The sequence below is a fragment of the Nicotiana attenuata genome, unplaced genomic scaffold, assembly GCF_001879085.1.
Source record: "Nicotiana attenuata strain UT unplaced genomic scaffold, NIATTr2, whole genome shotgun sequence".
Taxonomy (NCBI): Eukaryota; Viridiplantae; Streptophyta; class Magnoliopsida; order Solanales; family Solanaceae; genus Nicotiana; species Nicotiana attenuata.
In genome coordinates this window covers 251,351-264,385 of record NW_017671392.1, presented here as the reverse complement: position 1 = coordinate 264,385, position 13,035 = coordinate 251,351, and positions in this window count along the sequence as shown.

Below are 13,035 nucleotides of genomic sequence, written 5' to 3'. Positions count from 1 at the left end.
TTATAATTATTTTCATGAAATTGATTAGTTTTACAATCTAGATTAATTTAGGATTTTNACCCCACCGGCCGGCGGCATGACTCCAATCGACCCCAAGTTCATACCATACAACCACCACCTAGCCCTGGTCCCTAATTCGTCACTGTTGTCCCCAAAATCCCCATCCGATTGCCCCAATTTCGAATCTAATCCAGAAATCGAAGAGCCCTGATTCTCCACCTTTCGAAGTAAAAACGGATTTCAAGTTGATAATGAATCGGAACTCATGCCAATCGATTGTTCTCCCTAAGAATAATCGATTAGCATCAATTTCGATTCATTTCAAAGCCCATCGGACTCCATGCAAGACCAAAGACTGGCAAAACTTCGTCTAACGATACCGTTCGTCAAGTCGCTCAAATGTTTCCGGCAAAATACAATATATATCTCTCCCTTTTTCTTCCGTGTCCATTTCTGTTCTTCCCGTATCAGTTGGTCCATTTGTTTGTTTGTTGGCCTAAAAAGAAAAATAATTTGTTTTGGATAATTGCATTAGGGTTAATGTTGTTTTCTTATTATCTGTTTTGGTTTGGCTGGTTCATTTATGGATCAAATTTCTTATTTTCTATGTTTGGCCCTTTTCTTTTCTTCTTCTTCCTTTTCTTTCGACTAGAATGTCCAGTTTGGCCTAGGTCGTAATTTGAGTTTGATGCTCATTTTTGCTGATTGGGCTTTTACATTGGCTGTGTGGTCATCTCTGACCCGGTTAAAGAGGCCCATTCATATGGGTTTGAGTCTTGGGTCAATTTGACCCATGAGTGATTCATTTTGGGAGTAAATACATGGCTGTCGGGGGGTACTTTGGATAATTTAGGTCTATAGAATATATTCTATTAAGAAAGAAGTTTCTAGAGGATAAGAGAGAGACTTGCATGCTAAGAAAGGCAGGGGTTAAGATATTTATTTTAAGGGACTTGGGGGGTAAAATAAAAGAGAGGGAGGGCTTAAAGGTGAATAAAAAATCAAGTTCTGTTTCCCTAAGCCCCTTCTATAAGAATCTCATTTTCCTAAATTCTGGGGCAGAAGGGAGAATACCTAAAAATAGAAAAAGGGCTAAAAAATCTTTTTCTGAAGAAAACTACTATAGTTTGGAGCTGGATTTCTTTCTTTGGCAAAAGTTTGGAAGTGGTCTTTCTGAGGATTTTCTGGTTTCTTAAGGTGAACTGTGGCTGGGTCTTTGAGGCTGTTTAAGTTGATTTTCACGGTTGTTTCCTTGTTGTTGAACCTGCTATTTCCTTGCTGCCCTAAGCTGATTTTCAAATCCATTTTGGTTAATTTTGCTGTAACAGGTACGTACTGCTGAACATCTTATTGGCCATTGAGTCAAATACACGAAGCTTTGGATCATTTGCTGCTATCATGCCCAAATGTCACATGAAATGTGGATTGACATATAGATTCTGATTTTTATTTTCGTCTTGTTATTCTGTTTTTCTTTCTTCTTCTTATCTTCTTTTCAGCATGTTATAGTTTAGCTTAAAAATTATGTACTAGTTGCCTCATTTTATGTATGACCTTATTCTGTGAAGATTCTTTGAGGTTTAGCTTAATAACATGATTTCTTTCCAAGAATGAACTGAAACCTGATGGTTTGGGAAGTTTGTTTGTGTATGTGAGTTTCATTTTGGGGGATTTGATTTGAAGCTCTTGTTTACTTTGATGTTCTGCTCGCATGAGGATATAATTTGCTTACCTTATTTAGCTATGATGGTATTGAATCGTTAATACCCTAGCAGTTAATAAATTCAAGTTTATTTCCTAGCTATTTGATTAAGGTATGAATGTTGATATATGAAATGAGATATCATGAAAGTAGTTAGATGTTTTCCCTTGTTTATTTCGCCAGGCTTCAATCTAAGTAAAATCCTTTCCTTGATGCGTTACCTTTTGGGGCTGTTATTGTGAGATTTTGTTGCTTATTAATCAGTTAATTAAGGTGACATTTTGTTGCCATTGGGCCAGTAGAGAGGCATTTGGGCCCAATCCAAGTCAAATGGGGCAGCCTGGTCCAAGCCATGCTTGGGGGTGCCCGTCTTTGCTTCTTTTATTTGTGGGCTTGATTTCGAGCCCAACGGCTTTCAAGGATCATGCTTTTTAAATAAGGTGACAGGTTTCCTATTTGGCCCAATGTTTCAGAAAGTTAGAAGCACGTAATAACTTCAAATACTTTAGTTGCAATCTAGCTTGTCATCAAACTTTGAATTAACGTTGAGGATGTATGAATCTCGTAGTTGTTTTAGGCGCATAATTAAATCATAACAACTACGAGTATAGTTCCCATGGTGTGGTTGTGGCACTTAATTTCGAATTAGTTTTAAAAAATGAACATCCGTAGTTAATTGCTTTTCCTTTAATAAAATTGAGGTGTGCCATCCAATCACTTAGCATGTGGCCCTCACAAATATTTTAATTAGATATTAAGAATGAATATTCGTAGAAAAGCCTGTAGGAGCGTTTAAAATACAATTGTGATTGTGTACACGTTCGCGTGACATAATTACGATTCTAAAATCAATTCGGAGTATGCGTTCGCGCAACTTCGACCAACTTCCTCAATACTAATAAATTTGTCATTAATAAAGTCCTCTTCAATTAAATGTAGTTTTTTTTAGGCCGAGGTGTGCCATTCATAATTGAATCCCTATGGCCCTCGCATTAATTTTATGACTTAGTTACTCAAAATGATATTCGTAGTTTGCTTTAGGCACGTTTAATATACCATCGTGGTTGAGTACACGTTCGCGTGATATAATTACGATTCTAAAAACAAAACCGGAGTATGCGTCCGTGCAACTTTGGCCGAACTTTCTTAGTATTAATAAAGCGTTACTAATCATGGACATGTTCGCGTGACATGATTTTTGACGCGCCAAACAAATGGGTACACGTACGCGTGACCTGTTTTAAATTTCTTAATTAAAAAAGGTAAATGCACTTAGGTTCTGAAATCAGTAATTAAATAATTTGATTAAGCCAGGTATGATCAAAGCGACCGTGCTAGAACCACGGAACTCGGGAGCGCCTAAAACCTTCTCTCGGGTTAACAGAATTCCTTACCTGGATTTTTGTGTTTCGCAGACACTAAAACAGAGTCAAATCTCCTCGATTCGGGATTTTAAATCGGTGACTTGGGACACCATAAACTATCCCAAGTGGCGACTCTGATCTTATATAATAATCCCGTTTCGATTGTCACTTTAATTGGAAAAACTCCCTTAATATCCCTTCCCGGGGGGAGGGGTAGTAAAAAGTAGGTGTGACAAACACCCCTGTCCATCAATTCCGATGCACCTCTATGCCTTTCAACAATCCCTTCTGCCATCTGTTTGAATGTCATCCGGACCATGGTAGTGACAGGCAATCCACGTGCAGACTTCAATAACCCGTTGAATGACTCTGACACATTTGTAGTCAGGGCTCCCCATCGTCTGCCACCATCAGCATGCAATGTCCATTTGTGAAGCTCATGGCGCATCAACCATTTATAGGCTCTTTCGTCTAATTTCAGGATCGATTCCATGCGCCTCCTGAATTTGCACTGCTGGTGCTCAGTTGCAGCCATCCACATTAAATCATGCATGTCCTTGTTGGGATATTTCTTCTGGAAATTGGCCTTCAGGTGCCTCACACAGTAACGGTGGTATGCATAAGGTTCCTGCCATTCAGTCAAATACTGTACAGAACTTAAAATACCACCATGGCGATCGGATATTAGACAAATACCTGAACGTTGTTTGACAACGTGCTGCTTCAAGTGGTTCAAAAATAGCGTCCACGACTCTTCGCTTTCATTGGCACAAATGGCAAAAGCTAGTGGAAATATTTGTCCATTGGCATCTACTGCAACGACGATCAACAGCTTAATATCATACTTTTCATAGACATGAGTACTGTCACACCCCTTTTTCTACCCCCAAAAAAGAAGATATGTGTATGTTATGGATTGTAGTGGGTTAAAGAGTTTTTTCAATTAAAGTGACAATTTTGAAATAGGGATTATTTTATTGTTCAGAGTCGCCACTTGAAATTGATTTTTGGGTGTTCCAAGTCACCATTTATTTGAATCCCTAGTCAAAGGAAGGTTTGACTCTATTTTTATTGGTCCGCGAAAACAAAGTTCGGGTAAGAAATTCTGTTGGCCGGGGAGAAGGTGTAAGGCATTCCCCGAGTCCCGTGGTTCTAGCACCGTCGCTTTTATCGACTTAAAACTTGGCTTGAATTAATTTGGATAAGACTGTAATTTTAATTTGGTTTTCATATTTTACCTTTGTCCGCTTTTATTATTATTATTGTAGAAAGATTTTAATAAAATTGTCCTGACCGCACCACGCAAGTGAATGTGCGATCGAGATGAATTTTATTTAATTTTTGTCATAACCGTGCTACGCACGCGAATCCGTAGTCATGACGAGGATTATTAGTACATCATTACTTTTGGGGAAAATTACTACATTCAAAGAAATTAATTTTGAAAAATTATTAAAAAGTCAACTATCGCGCTACGCAAACGAATTCGCGATTTTAACAAAAGATTAACTAAATTAAGAATTAACTGAAACTAATGGGCATGGTATGAGATTATTGAATTAATTTATCAAGTGTTAAAACACCACGCTACGCAAGTGATTCCGTGAGTTAAAGCGCGCCTACTAATTGCCTAGTGCTTAAATTAATTAATTAAGAAAGAGATTAAATTATTTTAATTTGTAGTGGAGAAACTGATTTTTTTATTGAAAATTAATTGTGAGACAAACATGGTGTTGAAAGTTGGATCAGCCTTGTTAGTAAGTAAAAAATGGACCGGCTATGAAAATACACTTGGTATTGGGCTGCTGAAATTATTTACAAAAGGCCCAGCACCTTATTAAGAAGATATGGGCCTACTGAAATTACTAAAGGGAGATGAACCTTCCATTAAAATAGTTTGGACTTAATCACGATGGCCTAGTATTTAAGCCCAAAAATTCTGTTATTTCTACTTTGCAAACCCACTACCCAATATTATTATTTTTTTGTCTATTTTATATTTTTAACCAACTATTTCTTAAGGGCCAGCTAATATTTCTACTCATATATACCAACATGGCACTAATTAGGCTACGCACCTATTAGCAACATAAACACCTGGACTATTTAGTCGAAACTCAAAATTACGGCTGCTACTAAGCATAAAATCAGCAAACCGATAATGCTTTTAATGCTAAAGAGGAGAAAACTCAACTATCATGGAGACATTATGTTTACTATGACATTTGAAGCTACAAGTCATTAATACATGAACCTTGGAAGTAAATCACAAAATCCCAATTAAACAAACATGGTTAAAAATGAGATCTGTATATTTTTCTTAACCGAGTAAACAACTTTGAATACAAAGGGAACTTGAGTGACTTAACTAACTTCTACGATTCTAGCATATACTTAAAACATGAATAACAAACTGAATAACATCCATTTCATGTAAAAGTACATCAACAAATTCAAAGAGCCATGAGAGATCCATGTCTTCAGTCATTTGATATCGAGAATCTGTAATACAAAGGTTCAAGGGTTACCTGATTTGTAACAAGATAAAATTCAGTAGTGAAAGGGCAGAAAATCAGCAGCAAAGACAGCAGAAACAGCAACGAAACAGCAGTGAATCCATGCTAGAACAGCCCAGAAATCTCACTAAAAGTAGTGATTCTTTTGGAGAAGGAACTCAAGAATCAAACTCTAAGATTCTTATATGTTTTTGAAAGATTTTGCACTCTAAGACTCAACCAAAACTCATGATTTTCAGCTTACTTTTCATGTGTTTAACTGCTGAAATATTTTATGTTTTTGTGTGTTCAAGCAATTCTAAAGATGTCTGGAAGTGTGATGGAGTCCCCCCTTTTTTTGAGGAAAGGGCAGCCCTTAAATAGGCAAAGAAAAGCCAACTTTTTGGACAGATTTTGGTTCACCAAAAATCTGTCCAAAAAAGGGACTGATTTTGTGTGCTAAACACTGTTCAAAGGTTGTCCAAAAGGTGAAAGGACAGCCTGAAATCTGCTATAGCAGGAGCAAAGAGTCATTTCAGCCACCCTACTAAAAAGTAAGCTACTAGTACCCTATTTTAGGATAAAATTATCTAAACTTCAGATTTTAACAACATCAATATCACCCTATTGATTAAACTAAACCAAGTATTAAGACATGTAATTAAACTTCAACACATGAACTATGAACCAACATGAGCAAACAAAAATCAGCTATTAAAGCCAAGCAGAACACACGCTATCGCTAAAGCGATTTAACAAACCAACTAGACAAGCATAATCAGAAATGGATTAAATAAAGAAACAAGATAGAGCTTAATTCTAACTAAAATCCAAGAAAATAGAAAATTAATAACGGGGCAGAGGATTACGATTTTACCATATACTCGAGTATCCGGGCAATGACGATAGGCAGTGGTACGACTTCGAACAAGCTTCTATTGTTGATATTCTCGAAACCAAAAACTCCGACGAATCCGAGTCCAGCTTCAATGATATCAACGACACAGAGGCCAATTTGAGAAGAGAAACGAGAGGCGGTGGTGGTTGAGGGGCGGAATAGCACGGCCAGCGGCGGTGGTGGGACGTCGGCAGTGGGGGTGGCTGCCGGTGGTGGTCGATTTTTTTGAGGTTTTGAGTTGGAGATATGAAAAGAGGGGGAGAAGAGGAGGCTGGTGGTGTAAAATTTTCGGAGTTTAGGGTGGTGGGCGGCGGCTAGGGTTTCGGTTAAGCTTAGATCTACGGAGATTAAGAAGGGTTATGGGATTCTGGGGTTCGGATTCATGGAGAGGAGGTTGAGCGGAAGAAGTGGTGAAATTTTGGGGTGGTTTGGAGGTTGGCCGCCGCCGGTGGGCGATTTCCGGCGGTGGAGCTGGGCGGCGACGGGCGACAGAGAGATGAGAGAGTGAGGTGAGAGGAAGAAGAAAAGAGAATAGGAAAAAATGGGGGCCAAATTTCTGATCTTGAGGCCTTATATACATGGAGTGGAGAGTGAATTAGAACCCTTAGATCAAAGTGGTATGAACGGATGAGATTTAATCTCACTTCACTTATCAAAACGACGTAGTTTCAAGACAAAACTACATCGTTTTGAGCTCTTTCTTGGCCAACCACCTAATGGACCGGGTATGGCCGAATTGGGCTCAATTTTTGGGCCAATTTTGGCACAATTTTAATTAAAATATACTAGCCCAATCCCTTTTCCCTCTAATGAATTAATTAAACTAAAAGTCTAATTCTCAAATCTCCAAACACAAACAAAAATAATTATTCAAAACTACAATGTAAAAGAAAGAACAAAAATTAGGCATTTACAAGTACCGTCTACGGAAATTACCAGACGTCAATGCACAAAACCATCAATTGCTGGTCTAAATGCCCAGAACACGTATCTGAATATATATTCCGGTATTCTTAGACTCCGCTCATGCTTCCATTCAACAACAGTCCCGGGGTTAAAGTGTTTCAGTGCGGCCATGTACTTGGGTAGAGATGAAAAAGACTTATCCCAGTCACCATAAATAATTTCAATTGCACGTTTGCGCCCGAGATATGCCTTTCTTTTGGTAATAGTACACCCATATTCCTGGTGGACGGATGTAATACACTCTTTTATCTTGTACCTAATGGACACTTCCAAGTGTGGAATCAAGACAAGAGAAATCAAGTCAACATCCAAGTTGAAGTGATTCTCATTGAATGTGTCCATTTCACAAACGTGGGTGCTAATATATTTACCCACTTTCCACAACCCTGTTTCCTTCTTGCTCGCACGTAGCATCCAGTTACAACCCATAAATTATCTACGGCATACGACCTTGTATACCTCCGGAGTTGACTCTCATACCATCATCTCACGACACTCTCTTACGGTGTACATTTTACAAGCCCTGGATAGACGAGCTTTATCGGGAAAATACATGCCCTTTGCCAGCACCGTTGGTCTAGACTCATCCCACATTGCTGACCGAATTTCGTCAAAATCCCTTGTGAGGGCATCCACGTCCGGCATACTTGGCAAATTATCAAGGTAGGGAATATGCCTTGAATGAAACGGCACGTGGGACTCGTACACTCTTGGTCTAACGGGAGGTAGAGGAGCATGCTCCCTCGTCAGCTCAGGTTCGACATTCACTTCCTCCTCATCATCACCCTTGTCAGGGAAGGGTGTGTCATCTCCAGACTCATCGGCATTGTTGTCATAATCACTATTATCTTCCTGACTCTGCGCATCTGTCAAATCACGAGCAAATACATCGTCTAAGGGCAACTGAGTGAGGTCAGGACCATCAAGTTGCTCGTTTTCACTGCACAAACAACAAAATGATAAGCTACTCAAATTGATAAATACTTTACATATAGCTATATCACTTCACTTACAAGTCGTACTGTGTTGACATTCCATGATGGACATTTTCCTGTTGGTGATGACTCCCGGATGGACCACTGTGAACCAACACCCCAAAACTACGCATATTCCAACTGGGTGTGGGGTCATAACTTGTAAAATTCATATCCGGACGGTACTATCACGACCTGAATTTCCCACATTTGAGAGTCGTGATGGCTCCTACTCGTGAAAGCTAGGTGTTGTTTAGCTTAAAGTATATATATTTTATGTATATCGCCTCATATTTTAATCTTGTTTCGTGAATTTGGGATGTTAAATGCTATGAATTATATTAATTTGAAGTGTTTTTACTTGTAAGAATGATTCGGGAGCAAGTGGGGGCAAAACGTGCAAGGTTTGAAGCTAATACGGACAAAATCGAAAAAGAAGCCAGTTGGGCGCCACAGGCAGCGGATGGCGCCAGCTGTGGCGTGGAAAATAGTATACACAATTTGGGCAGTGCCCTGGTGGGCGCCTGGCGCTAGCCAGGGCGCCGATGACGTGATTTTTGTCCAGTTTCGCCCGGGACAAGGTTATTTCGGCCCTAGACCTACCCAACACGTATAAAAGCAAGACTAAACCTATTTTTGAAGGGGAGGATGCCACTTTAAAGAGATCTAACATACTTTGAAGGAGAATTCACGGGGGGGAACACACACCACGCTTGGAGGAGGCTTTCAACTAGTTTTTCTTCTCTTCTCTTTCATTAATCTCATAGTTTATTAGTTCTAGAGTTTTGGGTGCTACATGAACGTTGTAGTTTGAAGCTTGAATTGTTCTTATTATTTTATCATATTGATTTATTTATTCAATCTTGCACTTAATTATTTGATTGCTCGATCACCAATTGAATACTATCTACGAATATAGGATTGAACTCGGGAGAGGGAATTCTAGCTTGCATATAAGATTGAGTAGAGCAAGATCTTAACTCTTAGGGGGAGCGGATTTGCGGTTAGGATAGGAATATACCTAATCGCCTTGCTTGGTTATTATACGGAAATTATAAATGCGTTCTTGTTAATCGTAATTTCATAGGAATATAGGCGTTAGGTTAGCTTGAATAGGCGAGTTGTACTTCGGGAGAAGGCTACGAGCAATATTAACCCTGTCAACCAATAAACCAGATAAATTAATTAGACGATTTAGGTGGAAAACTCAACGGGATTGTTAGCCAACCCATAGCTCTAGAATATTCACTCACATTGAATTCGTCTCTATAATTCACCAACTTGTTTTCTTTAATCTCTTAGTTTACTACTCTAGATTATCTTTAGTTAAATATTCATACATTAGGATTCGCTTGAATAGATTAATTGTTTGGTTTAATTTAGCTGATAGTTAATCACAAGTCCCTGTGGGTACGATATCTGGACTTACAATCCTATATTACTTGTCAACCACGTATACTTGCGTGTGCGTTTGGGAGCAACAAGTTTTTGGCGCCGTTGCCGGGGACTTAGAAATTAACTATTTTTCTATATTAGACTTTTACTTTTATCTTTACAAGTTTTGATTTTTTTCTTCTCTTTTTGTAAATATTATTTTTTTAACAATTTTGATCGTTGTCTTAGTATGTTTCTAGTTCTCTCAACATGACATCTCAGGATGAAATATCCGGAGGTAAGGTTATTGATGAAGAAGTATGGTTGACAGAAGACTTTTATGGCCCATCTTTTGGGGCTTGTCATGACCTGATTTCTGGGAAGTCTGAATTTGAATATGGGAGTAAGGTATGGTATTGGAAGAATATTCACGATTAAAGGAATATGAGGAACGACGTTGTCTTCTAACAACGTTGGTAAATGATTGGTCTAAGGAGAGAGATGAACTTGCACATAAAATTGATAATTTTGGCTTGGTTGTACATAACTTAGATGCAGATTTGAGTGCAAAGGTTGATGCGTGTAACGCCCAACAATTTAATGATGAGTTGTGTGAAGCTGAAAAAAATCTTCTAGACCAAATTGAAGAGCTAAAACGAGAATACCAATCATTAGACCATATTTTTCTTGATGATGTCAATGTTGGGAAGAGTGTTCTAGAGTCATATGAGGGGGTAGATAATGTTACATTTGAAGATTCCAGTGCATGTAAATATGAGGATGTAAATAGTAATACAATTCCAAAGTTGGGGCGTGTTGGTCTTCATTCTAAACATTTTTCGACGTTGTGTTCGGATGAATAACATGGAAATCGAGTCATCTAAACCTTTGGAGGAGTCAACGGAAGAGGAACAGGCTGCTTACATTCTTGGATTTGTCGTGCCAGAGAGAAAAAATTACATTCCTCATATAAAGGCCGAGAAGTATAGAGTGAAAAATTTGTTACTTGGCCTATTTATTTTTGTATCCCCACCAAAGGAGCATAGCCACAGACTGGATGCCATGTTAGGGGCTCAATTCATAAGTTCGAGGTGGAGGCAAAAAGTGGTTCACGTCGTGCCGCGACGTTAAATTAGGCGCTTGTTGGGAGGCAACCCAGCTTTATTGCTTTCTTTTATTTTTGATTTTTTTTCTTATTGTATTATTTTTGTAGTGTTGTTTTATTTTGTAGGATTTTGAGCATAGGGAGCAAAGCCAAAGGAAATGTGCAAAAGCGTGCAGGTGGTTGAAACTAAGTGTGAGGTACCCGCACAAGGGTAATACTTGGGAGCAGTCTGAGTATCCCGTGAGCTGCTAATTCTTCGGCCTTTGGCCTACCAGGGAGTTTCTTTTACCCTCTTGTTATTTTCAATGCATTGAGGACATAGCACAATTTTAAGTGTGCGGTGAGGAGATTGTCTGGGTGATTTTCTATGCTATCCTAGATTTGTTGTAGTATTTTTTTCTTAGTGTAGTTATTTGTGTTAAAAAATAAAATTAAAAAAAAAACGAAAAAAATTTAAAAAAAATTAGAAAATTAGGACTTTTCCTGATGATGGATTTTGTGGACAGCTTTCTTGAGGGATTAAGTTCCAATAAAATAAAATAAAATCTAAAAATATTTTCTTTTTGTTCTAGTTACTTTTAGTTAGGTAATAATCCCCCTTGGTTTTTCTTTGTGCATCGATTCTTTTCCAATGATGTAGCTCAAACCGGGTACTTTATTTTTTTAGGAGTAGTTTAGGAAGAAACTGAGTCGCTCTGAGATACTCATTGACATGGTTGATGCTGGCACATTAGGCTATGACATACATTCTGTTTTTTCGTGTATTTGGTTTGAATTGTGAAGCCTAAACTACTTTCTGAAGTGTAATTGTATAAAACTATTTTTTTTTATTTATTTAGTTTTTCTTTTAGAACTCGTAGTAGACATAGTCTAGGTATAAAAAAATGAAAATTGAAAAAAAAATTAAGAAAAAGTTCAGACTTTTTCCCGACGATGGATCTTTTGGACAATTTTCTTGAGGGATAAAAGTCCGATTAAAAATACCAAAAAGAATTTTTTTAGAATAAGTTAGGTAGTATTCCTTGGTTTTTCTTTGGGCACCGGTTCTTTTCCAAGATGTAGCCGAACCGGGTACTTTATTTTTTAGGAGTAGTTTAGGAAGAAACTGAGTCGCTCTGAGATACTCATTGACATGGTTGATGCTGGCACATTAGGCTATGACATACATTCTGTTTTTCCGTTGTATTTGGTTTGAATTGTGAAGCCTAAGTAAAGTAAATAGCCTATTTTGTGACGCCTTTCCTCAGTTGTTTGACTTGTATGCCACATAGTGTAGTATTGCTTAATTTTTTCAATTATGTGTGCTTGCTTGAGTTGAGAGTTGAAACAGAACCGTCTTGATTGGGTCATGTGCAACGTGGTGTGTGAGGATTGTGATTTTCTGTGCTATCCTGTATAGTCTAAGAACTTGCCCCGTGTTGTTAATTGAAGCGAAAATTGTAAGTTGTGCTAATCTAGGAGATGACGTAGGCATTTTCTTTCTGATCATGGATGTGCTTGTCACATAAGAAAAATAAAATTTTCCGTTGCTAGCCCCTTTGAGCCTATAGACCTTTCTTTTTTGGCACCCACATTACAAGACATACCCCTATTTTGTTCTTAATTTGATATTGATTGAACCTTTACCTCCTAAGGAAATTAGGCTTTAAAGAAGGTAAGGTGAGATATTGGGAGTAGTTTTCGAGTGGAACCATGGAAGGGCCCGTTGGTGCACTAAAGTTGAAATTAAAGGTCACTAGCCGATGAACTTTATTGTATGGAGTGTGTGAAAAAGAAAAAAAAAGAGGAAGAAAAATTTAAAGAAAAATGATAGTGAAAGTATATAGAAACATAAAACACCTCCAATTCTTATTTGATTTGCGCTAGTGAAAAGTAGGAGAAGTGCTTAATTGAAAAAGAGGGCTATGTTGTATATGGCAAGTGATTTGGTTTAGAAGAGTATGTGCTTGGAATTGTGAATATAGTGTTATTAAAGTGCTTAGGGAGGTGTTAGCCACTATTTCTAACTGTATCATACCCGTCCTTAGCCTTACAATTACAACCTTAAAGTCCTAATTGATCCTAGATTTGGCTAGCTTAAATTAGTTAGAATATACACTAAGGGACAAAGCTTATGTACGACACGGGATTGCATATGAATTCTTTATCTCTCTCTTT